Below are 14,130 nucleotides of genomic sequence, written 5' to 3'. Positions count from 1 at the left end.
GCTCTTTGGGAACCGCTTGTGTAGCCCCACACACCTGCGGGCTGCAGGCTTTCCTGCTGCCTTCAGCCTCAAAACCACCCTTTCCCACTTGGCGCCGCGCCAGGCACAAAAATGGCCATATGGCTGGAGACTGGTCCCATGCCCAAAGAGCCAGCAGGGAAAACTATGCCTTGTTCTAAAGCTCTTTGGCAACCGCTTGCGTAGCCCCACAGACCTGCGGGCTGCAGGCGTTCCTGGGGCCTTCAGCCTCAAAACCACCCTTTCCCACTTGGCACCACGCCAGGCACAAAAATGGCCATATGTCTGGAGATTGGTCCCATGCCCAAAGAGCCAGCAGGGAAAACTATGCCTTGTTCTAAAGCTCTTTGGGAACCGCTTGCATAGCCCCACACACCTGGGGGCTGCAGGCTTTCCTGCTGCCTTCAGCCTCAAAACCACCCATTCCCACTTGGCACCACGCCAGGCACAAAAATGGCCATATGTCTGGAGATTGGTCCCATGCCCAAAGAGCCAGCAGGGAAAAATATGCCTTGTTCTAAAGCTCTTTGGGAACCGCTTGCGTAGCCCCACACACCTGCGGGCTGCAGGCTTTCCTGGGGCCTTCAGCCTCAAAGCCACCCTTTCCCACTTGGCGCCGCGCCAGGCACAAAAATGGCCATATGTCTGGAGATTGGTCCCACGCCCAAAGAGCCAGCAGGGAAAACTATGCCTTGTTCTAAAGCTCTTTGGGAACCGCTTGCGTAGCCCCACACACCTGGGGGCTGCAGGCTTTCCTGGGGCCTTCAGCCTCAAAACCACCCTTTCCCACTTGGCGCCGCGCCAGGCACAAAAATGGCCATATGTCTGGAGATTGGTCCAATGCCCAAAGAGCCAGCAGGGAAAACTATGCCTTGTTGTAAAGCTCTTTGGGAACCGCTTGCGTAGCCCCACAGACCTGCGGGCTGCAGGCTTTCCTGGCGCCTTCAGCGTCAAAACCACCCTTTCCCACTTGGCGCCGCGCCAGGCACAAAAATGGCCATATGTCTGGAGACTGGTCCCACGCCCAAAGAGCCAGCAGGGAAAACTATGCCTTCTTCTAAAGCTCTTTGGGAACCGCTTGCGTAGCCCCACACACCTGGGGGCTGCAGGCTTTCCTGCTGCCTTCAGCCTCAAAACCACCCTTTCCCACTTGGCGCCGCGCCAGGCACAAAAATGGCCATATGTCTGGAGATTGGTCCCACGCCCAAAGAGCCAGCAGGGAAAACTATGCCTTGTTCTAAATCTCTTTGGGAACCGCTTGCGTAGCCCCACACACCTGGGGGCTGCAGGCGTTCCTGCTGCCTTCAGCCTCAAAACCACCCTTTCCCACTTGGCGCAGCGCCAGGCACAAAAATGGACATATGTCTGCAGACTGGTCCCATGCCCAAAGAGCCAGCAGGAAAAATTATGCCTTGTTCTAAAGCTCTTTGGGAACCGCTTGCGTAGCCCCACACACCTGGGGGCTGCAGGCTTTCCTGCTGCCTTCAGCCTCAAAACCACCCTTTCCCACTTGGCCCCACGCCAGGCACAAAAATGGCCATATGTCTGGAGACTGGTCTCATGCCCAAAGAGCCAGCAGGGAAAACTATGCCTTGTTCTAAAGCTCTTTGGGAACCGCTTGCGTAGCCTCACAGACCTGAGGGCTGCAGGCTTTCCTGGGGCCTTCAGCCTCAAAACCACCCTTTCCCACTTGGCGCCGCGCCAGGCACAAAAATGGCCATATGTCTGGAGACTGGTCCCACGCCCAAAGAGCCAGCAGGGAAAACTATGCCTTCTTCTAAAGCTCTTTGGGAACCGCTTGCGTAGCCCAACAGACCTGCGGGCTGCAGGCTTTCCTGGGGCCTTCAGCCTCAAAACCACCCTTTCCCACTTGGCCCCGCGCCAGGCACAAAAATGGCCATATGGCTGGAGATTGGTCCCACGCCCAAAGAGCCAGCAGGGAAAACTATGCATTGTTCTAAAGCTCTTTGGGAACCGCTTGCGTAGCCCCACAGACCTGCGGGCTGCAGGCGTTCCTGGGGCCTTCAGCCTCAAAACCACCCTTTCCCACTTGGCACAGCGCCAGGCACAAAAATGGACATATGTCTGCAGACTGGTCCCATGCCCAAAGAGCCAGCAGGGAAAATTATGCCTTGTTCTAAAGCTCTTTGGGAACCGCTTGTGTAGCCCCACACACCTGCGGGCTGCAGGCTTTGCTGCTGCCTTCAGCCTCAAAACCACCCTTTCCCACTTCGCCCCACGCCAGGCACAAAAATGGCCATATGTCTGGAGACTGGTCCCATGCCCAAAGAGCCAGCAGGGAAAAATATGCCTTGTTCTAAAGCTCTTTGGGAACCGCTTGCGTAGCCTCACAGACCTGCGGGCTGCAGGCTTTCCTGCTGCCTTCAGCCTCAAAACCACCCTTTCCCACTTGGCGCCGCGCCAGGCACAAAAATGGCCATATATCTGGAGATTGGTCCCACGCCCAAAGAGCCAGCAGGGAAAACTATGCCTTCTTCTAAAGCTCTTTGGGAACCGCTTGCGTAGCCCCACAGACCTGGGGGCTGCAGGCGTTCCTGGTGCCTTCAGCCTCAAAACCACCCTTTCCCACTTGGCGCCGCGCCAGGCACAAAAATGGCCATATGTCTGTAGATTGGTCCCATGCCCAAAGAGCCAGCAGGGAAAACTATGCCTTGTTGTAAAGCTCTTTGGGAACCGCTTGCGTAGCCCCACAGACCTGAGGGCTGCAGGCTTTCCTGCTGCCTTCAGCCTCAAAACCACCCTTTCCCACTTGGCACCGCGCCAGGCACAAAAATGGCCATATGTCTGGAGACTGGTCCCACGCCCAAAGAGCCAGCAGGGAAAATTATGCCTTCTTCTAAAGCTCTTTGGGAACCGCTTGCGTAGCCCCACACACCTGGGGGCTGCAGGCGTTCCTGGGGCCTTCAGCCTCAAAACCACCCTTTCCCACTTGGCACCACGCCAGGCACAAAAATGGCCATATGTCTGGAGATTGGTCCCACGCCCAAAGAGCCAGCAGGGAAAACTATGCCTTGTTCTAAAGCTCTTTGGGAACCGCTTGCGTAGCCCCACAGACCTGAGTGCTGCAGGCTTTCCTGCTGCCTTCAGCCTCAAAACCACCCTTTCCCACTTGGCACAGCGCCAGGCACAAAAATGGATATATGTCTGCAGACTGGTCCCATGCCCAAAGAGCCAGCAGGAAAAAATATGCCTTGTTCTAAAGCTCTTTGGGAACCGCTTGCGTAGCCCCACAGACCTGAGGGCTGCAGGCGTTCCTGCTGCCTTCAGCCTCAAAACCACCCTTTCCCACTTGGCACCGCGCCAGGCACAAAAATGGCCATAAGTCTGGAGACTGGTCCCACGCCCAAAGAGCCAGCAGGAAAAAATATGCCTTGTTCTATAGCTCTTTGGGAACCGCTTGCGTAGCCCCACAGACCTGCGGGCTGCAGGCTTTCCTGCTGCCTTCAGCCTCAAAACCACCCTTTCCCACTTGGCACCGCGCCAGGCACAAAAATGGCCATATGTCTGGAGATTGGTCCCACGCCCAAAGAGCCAGCAGGGAAAACTATGCCTTGTTCTAAAGCTCTTTGGGAACCGCTTGCGTAGCCCCACACACCTGGGGGCTGCAGGCTTTCCTGCTGCCTTCAGCCTCAAAACCACCCTTTCCCACTTGGCGCCGCGCCAGGCACAAAAATGGCCATATGTCTGGAGATTGGTCCCACGCCCAAAGAGCCAGCAGGGAAAACTATGCCTTGTTCTAAATCTCTTTGGGAACCGCTTGCGTAGCCCCACACACCTGGGGGCTGCAGGCGTTCCTGCTGCCTTCAGCCTCAAAACCACCCTTTCCCACTTGGCGCAGCGCCAGGCACAAAAATGGACATATGTCTGCAGACTGGTCCCATGCCCAAAGAGCCAGCAGGAAAAATTATGCCTTGTTCTAAAGCTCTTTGGGAACCGCTTGCGTAGCCCCACACACCTGGGGGCTGCAGGCTTTCCTGCTGCCTTCAGCCTCAAAACCACCCTTTCCCACTTGGCCCCACGCCAGGCACAAAAATGGCCATATGTCTGGAGACTGGTCCCATGCCCAAAGAGCCAGCAGGGAAAACTATGCCTTGTTCTAAAGCTCTTTGGGAACCGCTTGCGTAGCCTCACAGACCTGAGGGCTGCAGGCTTTCCTGGGGCCTTCAGCCTCAAAACCACCCTTTCCCACTTGGCGCCGCGCCAGGCACAAAAATGGCCATATGTCTGGAGACTGGTCCCACGCCCAAAGAGCCAGCAGGGAAAACAATGCCTTCTTCTAAAGCTCTTTGGGAACCGCTTGCGTAGCCCAACAGACCTGCGGGCTGCAGGCTTTCCTGGGGCCTTCAGCCTCAAAACCACCCTTTCCCACTTGGCCCCGCGCCAGGCACAAAAATGGCCATATGGCTGGAGATTGGTCCCACGCCCAAAGAGCCAGCAGGGAAAACTATGCATTGTTCTAAAGCTCTTTGGGAACCGCTTGCGTAGCCCCACACACCTGGGGGCTGCAGGCGTTCCTGGGGCCTTCAGCCTCAAAACCACCCTTTCCCACTTGGCGCAGCGCCAGGCACAAAAATGGCCATAAGTCTGGAGATTGGTCCCACGCCCAAAGAGCCAGCAGGGAAAACTATGCCTTGTTCTAAAGCTCTTTGGGAACCACTTGCGTAGCCCCACACACCTGCGGGCTGCAGGCTTTCCTGCTGCCTTCAGCCTCAAAACCACCCTTTCCCACTTGGCACAGCGCCAGGCACAAAAATGGACATATGTCTGCAGACTGGTCCCATGCCCAAAGAGCCAGCAGGGAAAATTATGCCTTGTTCTAAAGCTCTTTGGGAACCGCTTGTGTAGCCCCACACACCTGCGGGCTGCAGGCTTTGCTGCTGCCTTCAGCCTCAAAACCACCCTTTCCCACTTCGCCCCACGCCAGGCACAAAAATGGCCATATGTCTGGAGACTGGTCCCATGCCCAAAGAGCCAGCAGGGAAAAATATGCCTTGTTCTAAAGCTCTTTGGGAACCGCTTGCGTAGCCTCACAGACCTGCGGGCTGCAGGCTTTCCTGCTGCCTTCAGCCTCAAAACCACCCTTTCCCACTTGGCTCCGCGCCAGGCACAAAAATGGCCATATATCTGGAGATTGGTCCCACGCCCAAAGAGCCAGCAGGGAAAACTATGCCTTCTTCTAAAGCTCTTTGGGAACCGCTTGCGTAGCCCCACACACCTGGGGGCTGCAGGCGTTCCTGGTGCCTTCAGCCTCCAAAACCACCCTTTCCCACTTGGCGCCGCGCCAGGCACAAAAATGGCCATATGTCTGTAGATTGGTCCCATGCCCAAAGAGCCAGCAGGGAAAACTATGCCTTGTTGTAAAGCTCTTTTGGAACCGCTTGCGTAGCCCCACAGACCTGAGGGCTGCAGGCTTTCCTGCTGCCTTCAGCCTCAAAACCACCCTTTCCCACTTGGCACCGCGCCAGGCACAAAAATGGCCATATGTCTGGAGACTGGTACCACGCCCAAAGAGCCAGCAGGGAAAATTATGCCTTCTTCTAAAGCTCTTTGGGAACCGCTTGCGTAGCCCCACACACCTGGGGGCTGCAGGCGTTCCTGGGGCCTTCAGCCTCAAAACCACCCTTTCCCACTTGGCACCACGCCAGGCACAAAAATGGCCATATGTCTGGAGATTGGTTCCACGCCCAAAGAGCCAGCAGGGAAAACTATGCCTTCTTCTAAAGCTCTTTGGGAACCGCTTGCGTAGCCCCACAGACCTGAGTGCTGCAGGCTTTCCTGCTGCCTTCAGCCTCAAAACCACCCTTTCCCACTTGGCACAGCGCCAGGCACAAAAATGGATATATGTCTGCAGACTGGTCCCATGCCCAAAGAGCCAGCAGGAAAAAATATGCCTTGTTCTAAAGCTCTTTGGGAACCGCTTGCGTAGCCCCACAGACCTGCGGGCTGCAGGCTTTCCTGCTGCCTTCAGCCTCAAAACCACCCTTTCCCACTTGGCACCGCGCCAGGCACAAAAATGGCCATATGTCTGGAGATTGGTCCCACGCCCAAAGAGCCAGCAGGGAAAACTATGCCTTGTTCTAAAGCTCTTTGGGAACCGCTTGCGTAGCCCCACACACCTGGGGGCTGCAGGCTTTCCTGCTGCCTTCAGCCTCAAAACCACCCTTTCCCACTTGGCGCTGCGCCAGGCACAAAAATGGCCATATGTCTGGAGATTGGTCCCACGCCCAAAGAGCCAGCAGGGAAAACTATGCCTTCTTCTAAAGCTCTTTGGGAACCGCTTGCGTGGCCCCATGCACCTGGGGGCTGCAGGCTTTCCTGCTGCCTTCAGCCTCAAAACCACCCTTTCCCACTTGGCGCCGCGCCAGGCACAAAACTGGCCATGTGTCTGGAGACTGGTCCCACGCCCAAAGAGCCAGCAGGGAAAACTATGCCTTCTTCTAAAGCTCTTTGGGAACCGCTTGCGTAGCCCCACACACCTGGGGGCTGCAGGCGTTCCTGGGGCCTTCAGCCTCAAAACCACCCTTTCCCACTTGGCGCCGCGCCAGGCACAGAAATGGCCATATGTCTGGAGATTGGTCCCACGCCCAAAGAGCCAGCAGGGAAAACTATGCCTTCTTCTAAAGCTCTTTGGGAACCGCTTGAGTAGCCCCAGACACCTGGGGGCTGCAGGCTTTCCTGCTGCCTTCAGCCTCAAAACCACCCTTTCCCACTTGGCGCCGCGCCAGGCACAAAAATGGCCATATGTCTGGAGATTGGTCCCACGCCCAAAGAGCCAGCAGGGAAAAATATGCCTTGTTCTAAAGCTCTTTGGGAACCGCTTGCGTAGCCCCACAGACCTGAGGGCTGCAGGCTTTCCTGCTGCCTTCAGCCTCAAAACCACCCTTTCCCACTTGGCACAGCGCCAGGCACAAAAATGGCCATATGTCTGGAGACTGGTCCCATGCCCAAAGAGCCAGCAGGGAAAACTATGCCTTGTTGTAAAACTCTTTGGGAACCGCTTGCGTAGCCCCACACACCTGCGGGCTGCAGGCTTTCCTGCTGCCTTCAGCCTCAAAACCACCCTTTCCCACTTGGCGCCGCGCCAGGCACAAAAATGGCCATATGTCTGCAGATTGGTCCCACGCCCAAAGAGCCAGCAGGGAAAACTATGCCTTCTTCTAAAGCTCTTTGGGAACCGCTTGCGTAGCCCAACAGACCTGCGGGCTGCAGGCTTTCCTGGGGCCTTCAGCCTCAAAACCACCCTTTCCCACTTGGCGCCGCGCCAGGCACAAAAATGGCCATATGTCTGCAGATTGGTCCCACGCCCAAAGAGCCAGCAGGGAAAACTATGCCTTCTTCTAAAGCTCTTTGGGAACCGCTTGCGTAGCCCAACAGACCTGCGGGCTGCAGGCTTTCCTGGGGCCTTCAGCCTCAAAACCACCCTTTCCCACTTGGCGCCGCGCCAGGCACAAAAATGGCCATATGTCTGGAGATTGGTCCCATGCCCAAAGAGCCAGCAGGGAAAACTATGCATTGTTCTAAAGCTCTTTGGCAACCGCTTGCGTAGCCCCACAGACCTGAGTGCTGCAGGCTTTCCTGCTGCCTTCAGCCTCAAAACCACCCTTTCCCACTTGGCACAGCGCCAGGCACAAAAATGGATATATGTCTGCAGACTGGTCCCATGCCCAAAGAGCCAGCAGGAAAAAATATGCCTTCTTCTAAAGCTCTTTGGGAACCGCTTGCGTAGCCGCACACACCTGCGGGCTGCAGGCTTTCCTGCTGCCTTCAGCCTCAAAACCACCCTTTCCCACTTGGCACAGCGCCAGGCACAAAAATGGTCATATGTCTGGAGACTGGTCCCATGCCCAAAGAGCCAGCAGGGAAAACTATGACTTGTTGTAAAGCTCTTTGGGAACCGCTTGCGTAGCCCCACAGACCTGGGGGCTGCAGGCTTTCCTGCTGCCTTCAGCCTCAAAACCACCCTTTCCCACTTGGCGCCGCGCCAGGCACAAAAATGGCCATATGTCTGGAGACTGGTCCCATGCCCAAAGAGCCAGCAGGGAAAACTATGCCTTGTTGTAATCCTCTTTGGGAACCGCTTGCGTAGCCCCACACACCTGGGGGCTGCAGGCGTTCCTGCTGCCTTCAGCCTCAAAACCACCCTTTCCCACTTGGCGCCGCGGCAGGCACAAAAATGGCCATAAGTCTGGAGATTGGTCCCACGCCCAAAGAGCCAGCAGGGAAAACTATGCCTTGTTCTAAAGCTCTTTGGGAACCGCTTGCGTAGCCCCACACACCTGGGGGCTGCAGACGTTCCTGGGGCCTTCAGCCTCAAAACCACCCTTTCCCACTTGGCGCCGCGCCAGGCACAAAAATGGCCATATGTCTGGAGATTGGTCCCACGCCCAAAGAGCCAGCAGGGAAAACTATGCCTTGTTCTAAAGCTCTTTGGGAACCGCTTGCATAGCCCCACACACCTGCGGGCTGCAGGCTTTCCTGCTGCCTTCAGCCTCAAAACCACCCTTTCCCACTTGGCGCAGCGCCAGGCACAAAAATGGACATATGTCTGCAGACTGGTCCCATGCCCAAAGAGCCAGCAGGGAAAACTATGCCTTGTTCTAAAGCTCTTTGGGAACCGCTTGCGTAGCCCCACACACCTGCGGGCTGCAGGCTTTCCTGCTGCCTTCAGCCTCAAAACCACACTTTCCCACTTGGCCCCACGCCAGGCACAAAAATGGCCATATGTCTGGAGACTGGTCCCATGCCCAAAGAGCCAGCAGGGAAAACTATGCCTTGTTCTAAAGCTCTTTGGCAACCGCTTGCGTAGCCCCACAGACCTGCGGCCTGCAGTCTTTCCTGCTGCCTTCAGCCTCAAAACCACCCTTTCCCACTTGGCGCCGCGCCAGGCACAAAAATGGCCATATGTCTGAAGACTGGTCCCATGCCCAAAGAGCCAGCAGGGAAAAATATGCCTTGTTCTAAAGCTCTTTGGGAACCGCTTGCGTAGCCCCACACACCTGCGGGCTGCAGGCTTTCCTGCTGCCTTCAGCCTCAAAACCACCCTTTCCCACTTGGCGCCGCGCCAGGCACAAAAATGGCCATATGTCTGGAGATTGGTCCCACGCCCAAAGAGCCAGCAGGGAAAACTATGCCTTGTTCTAAAGCTCTTTGGGAACCGCTTGCGTAGCCCCACACACCTGGGGGCTGCAGGCATTCCTGGGGCCTTCAGCCTCAAAACCACCCTTTCCCACTTGGCGCCGCGCCAGGCACAAAAATGGCCATATGTCTGGAGATTGGTCCCATGCCGAAAGAGCCAGCAGGGAAAACTATGCCTTCTTCTAAAGCTCTTTGGGAACCGCTTGCGTAGCCCCACACACCTGCGGGCTGCAGGCTTTCCTGGGACCTTCAGCCTCAAAACCACCCTTTCCCACTTGGCGCCGCGCCAGGCACAAAAATGGCCATATGGCTGGAGATTGGTCCCACGCCCAAAGAGCCAGCAGGGAAAACTATGCCTTCTTCTAAAGCTCTTTGGGAACCGCTTGCGTAGCCCCACAGAGCTGAGTGCTGCAGGCTTTCCTGCTGCCTTCAGCCTCAAAACCACCCTTTCCCACTTGGCACAGCGCCAGGCACAAAAATGGATATATGTCTGCAGACTGGTCCCATGCCCAAAGAGCCAGCAGGAAAAAATATGCCTTGTTCTAAAGCTCTTTGGGAACCGCTTGCGTAGCCCCACAGACCTGCGGGCTGCAGGCTTTCCTGCTGCCTTCAGCCTCAAAACCACCCTTTCCCACTTGGCACAGCGCCAGGCAAGAAATGGCCATATGTCTGGAGACTGGTCCCATGCCCAAAGAGCCAGCAGGGAAAACTATGCCTTGTTGTAAAGCTCTTTGGGAACCGCTTGCGTAGCCCCACAGACCTGCGGGCTGCAGGCTTTCCTGCTGCCTTCAGCCTCAAAACCACCCTTTCCCACTTGGCGCCGCGCCAGGCACAAAAATGGCCATATGTCTGGAGACTGGTCCCATGCCCAAAGAGCCAGCAGGAAAAACTATGCCTTGTTCTAAAGCTCTTTGGGAACCGCTTGCGTAGCCCCACAGACCTGAGGGCTGCAGGCTTTCCTGGCGCCTTTAGCCTCAAAACCACCCTTTCCCACTTGGCGCTGCGCCAGGCACAAAAATGGCCATATGTCTGGAGATTGGTCCCACGCCCAAAGAGCCAGCAGGGAAAACTATGCCTTCTTCTAAAGCTCTTTGGGAACCGCTTGCGTAGCCCAGCAGACCTGCGGGCTGCAGGCTTTCCTGGGGCCTTCAGCCTCAAAACCACCCTTTCCCACTTGGCGCCGCGCCAGGCACAAAAATGGCCATATGTCTGGAGACTGGTCCCATGCCCAAAGAGCCAGCAGGGAAAACTATGCCTTGTTGTAAAGCTCTTTGGCAACCGCTTGCGTAGCCCCACATACCTGCGGGCTGCAGGCTTTCCTGGCGCCTTCAGCCTCAAAACCACCCTTTCCCACTTGGCGCCGCGCCAGGCACAAAAATGGCCATATGTCTGGAGATTGGTCCCACGCTCAAAGAGCCAGCAGGGAAAACTATGCCTTGTTCTAAAGCTCTTTGGGAACCGCTTGCGTAGCCCAAGAGACCTGCGGGCTGCAGGCTTTCCTGCTGCCTTCAGCCTCAAAACCACCCTTTCCCACTTGGCGCCGCGCCAGGCACAAAAATGGCCATATGTCTGGAGATTGGTCCCACGCCCAAAGAGCCAGCAGGGAAAACTATGCCTTGTTGTAAAGCTCTTTGGCAACCGCTTGCGTAGCCCCACAGACCTGCGGGCTGCAGGCTTTCCTGCTGCCTTCAGCCTCAAAACCACCCTTTCCCACTTGGCGCAGCGCCAGGCACAAAAATGGACATATGTCTGGAGATTGGTCCCATGCCCAAAGAGCCAGCAGGGAAAATTATGCATTGTTCTAAAGCTCTTTGGGAACCGCTTGCGTAGCCCCACACACCTGCGGGCTGCAGGCTTTCCTGGGGCCTTCAGCCTCAAAACCACCCTTTCCCACTTGGCGCCGCGCCAGGCACAAAAATGGCCATATGTCTGGAGATTGGTCCCACGCTCAAAGAGCCAGCAGGGAAAACTATGCCTTGTTGTAAAGCTCTTTGGGAACCGCTTGCGTAGCCCCACAGAGCTGAGTGCTGCAGGCTTTCCTGCTGCCTTCAGCCTCAAAACCACCCTTTCCCACTTGGCACAGCGCCAGGCACAAAAATGGATATATGTCTGCAGACTGGTCCCATGCCCAAAGAGCCAGCAGGAAAAAATATGCCTTGTTCTAAAGCTCTTTGGGAACCGCTTGCGTAGCCCCACAGACCTGCGGGCTGCAGGCTTTCCTGCTGCCTTCAGCCTCAAAACCACCCTTTCCCACTTGGCGCCGCGCCAGGCACAAAAATGGCCATATGTCTGGAGACTGGTCCCATGCCCAAAGAGCCAGCAGGAAAAACTATGCCTTGTTCTAAAGCTCTTTGGGAACCGCTTGCGTAGCCCCACAGACCTGCGGGCTGCAGGCTTTCCTGGCGCCTTCAGCCTCAAAACCACCCTTTCCCACTTGGCGCCGCGCCAGGCACAAAAATGGCCATATGTCTGGAGATTGGTCCCACGCCCAAAGAGCCAGCAGGGAAAACTATGCCTTCTTCTAAAGCTCTTTGGGAACCGCTTGCGTAGCCCAGCAGACCTGCGGGCTGCAGGCTTTCCTGGGGCCTTCAGCCTCAAAACCACCCTTTCCCACTTGGCGCCGCGCCAGGCACAAAAATGGCCATATGTCTGGAGACTGGTCCCACGCCCAAAGAGCCAGCAGGGAAAACTATGCCTTGTTGTAAAGCTCTTTGGCAACCGCTTGCGTAGCCCCACATACCTGCGGGCTGCAGGCTTTCCTGGCGCCTTCAGCCTCAAAACCACCCTTTCCCACTTGGCGCCGCGCCAGGCACAAAAATGGCCATATGTCTGGAGATTGGTCCCACGCTCAAAGAGCCAGCAGGGAAAACTATGCCTTGTTCTAAAGCTCTTTGGGAACCGCTTGCGTAGCCCAAGAGACCTGCGGGCTGCAGGCTTTCCTGGGGCCTTCAGCCTCAAAACCACCCTTTCCCACTTGGCGCCGCGCCAGGCACAAAAATGGCCATATGTCTGCAGATTGGTCCCACGCCCAAAGAGCCAGCAGGGAAAACTATGCCTTGTTCTAAAGCTCTTTGGGAACCGCTTGCGTAGCCCCACACACCTGGGGGCTGCAGGCGTTCCTGCTGCCTTCAGCCTCAAAACCACCCTTTCCCACTTGGCGCCGCGCCAGGCACAAAAATGGCCATATGGCTGGAGATTGGTCCCACGCCCAAAGAGCCAGCAGGGAAAACTATGCCTTGTTGTAAAGCTCTTTGGCAACCGCTTGCGTAGCCCCACAGACCTGCGGGCTGCAGGCTTTCCTGCTGCCTTCAGCCTCAAAACCACCCTTTCCCACTTGGCGCAGCGCCAGGCACAAAAATGGCCATATGTCTGCAGACTGGTCCCATGCCCAAAGAGCCAGCAGGGAAAATTATGCATTGTTCTAAAGCTCTTTGGGAACCGCTTGCGTAGCCCCACACACCTGCGGGCTGCAGGCTTTCCTGCTGCCTTCAGCCTCAAAACCACCCTTTCCCACTTGGCGCAGCGCCAGGCACAAAAATGGCCATATGTCTGCAGACTGGTCCCATGCCCAAAGAGCCAGCAGGGAAAATTATGCATTGTTCTAAAGCTCTTTGGGAACCGCTTGTGTAGCCCCACACACCTGCGGGCTGCAGGCTTTCCTGCTGCCTTCAGCCTCAAAACCACCCTTTCCCACTTGGCGCCGCGCCAGGCACAAAAATGGCCATATGGCTGGAGACTGGTCCCATGCCCAAAGAGCCAGCAGGGAAAACTATGCCTTGTTCTAAAGCTCTTTGGCAACCGCTTGCGTAGCCCCACAGACCTGCGGGCTGCAGGCGTTCCTGGGGCCTTCAGCCTCAAAACCACCCTTTCCCACTTGGCACCACGCCAGGCACAAAAATGGCCATATGTCTGGAGATTGGTCCCATGCCCAAAGAGCCAGCAGGGAAAACTATGCCTTGTTCTAAAGCTCTTTGGGAACCGCTTGCATAGCCCCACACACCTGGGGGCTGCAGGCTTTCCTGCTGCCTTCAGCCTCAAAACCACCCATTCCCACTTGGCACCACGCCAGGTACAAAAATGGCCATATGTCTGGAGATTGGTCCCATGCCCAAAGAGCCAGCAGGGAAAAATATGCCTTGTTCTAAAGCTCTTTGGGAACCGCTTGCGTAGCCCCACACACCTGCGGGCTGCAGGCTTTCCTGGGGCCTTCAGCCTCAAAGCCACCCTTTCCCACTTGGCGCCGCGCCAGGCACAAAAATGGCCATATGTCTGGAGATTGGTCCCACGCCCAAAGAGCCAGCAGGGAAAACTATGCCTTGTTCTAAAGCTCTTTGGGAACCGCTTGCGTAGCCCCACACACCTGGGGGCTGCAGGCTTTCCTGGGGCCTTCAGCCTCAAAACCACCCTTTCCCACTTGGCGCGGCGCCAGGCACAAAAATGGCCATATGTCTGGAGATTGGTCCAATGCCCAAAGAGCCAGCAGGGAAAACTATGCCTTGTTGTAAAGCTCTTTGGGAACCGCTTGCGTAGCCCCACAGACCTGCGGGCTGCAGGCTTTCCTGGCGCCTTCAGCCTCAAAACCACCCTTTCCCACTTGGCGCCGCGCCAGGCACAAAAATGGCCATATGTCTGGAGACTGGTCCCACGCCCAAAGAGCCAGCAGGGAAAACTATGCCTTCTTCTAAAGCTCTTTGGGAACCGCTTGCGTAGCCCCACACACCTGGGGGCTGCAGGCTTTCCTGCTGCCTTCAGCCTCAAAACCACCCTTTCCCACTTGGCGCCGCGCCAGGCACAAAAATGGCCATATGTCTGGAGATTGGTCCCACGCCCAAAGAGCCATCAGGGAAAACTATGCCTTGTTCTAAATCTCTTTGGGAACCGCTTGCGTAGCCCCACACACCTGGGGGCTGCAGGCGTTCCTGCTGCCTTCAGCCTCAAAACCACCCTTTCCCACTT

The sequence above is a fragment of the Larus michahellis genome, unplaced genomic scaffold (assembly GCF_964199755.1).
Source record: "Larus michahellis unplaced genomic scaffold, bLarMic1.1 SCAFFOLD_69, whole genome shotgun sequence".
Taxonomy (NCBI): Eukaryota; Metazoa; Chordata; class Aves; order Charadriiformes; family Laridae; genus Larus; species Larus michahellis.
Note: the sequence above shows the minus strand (reverse complement) of the source record.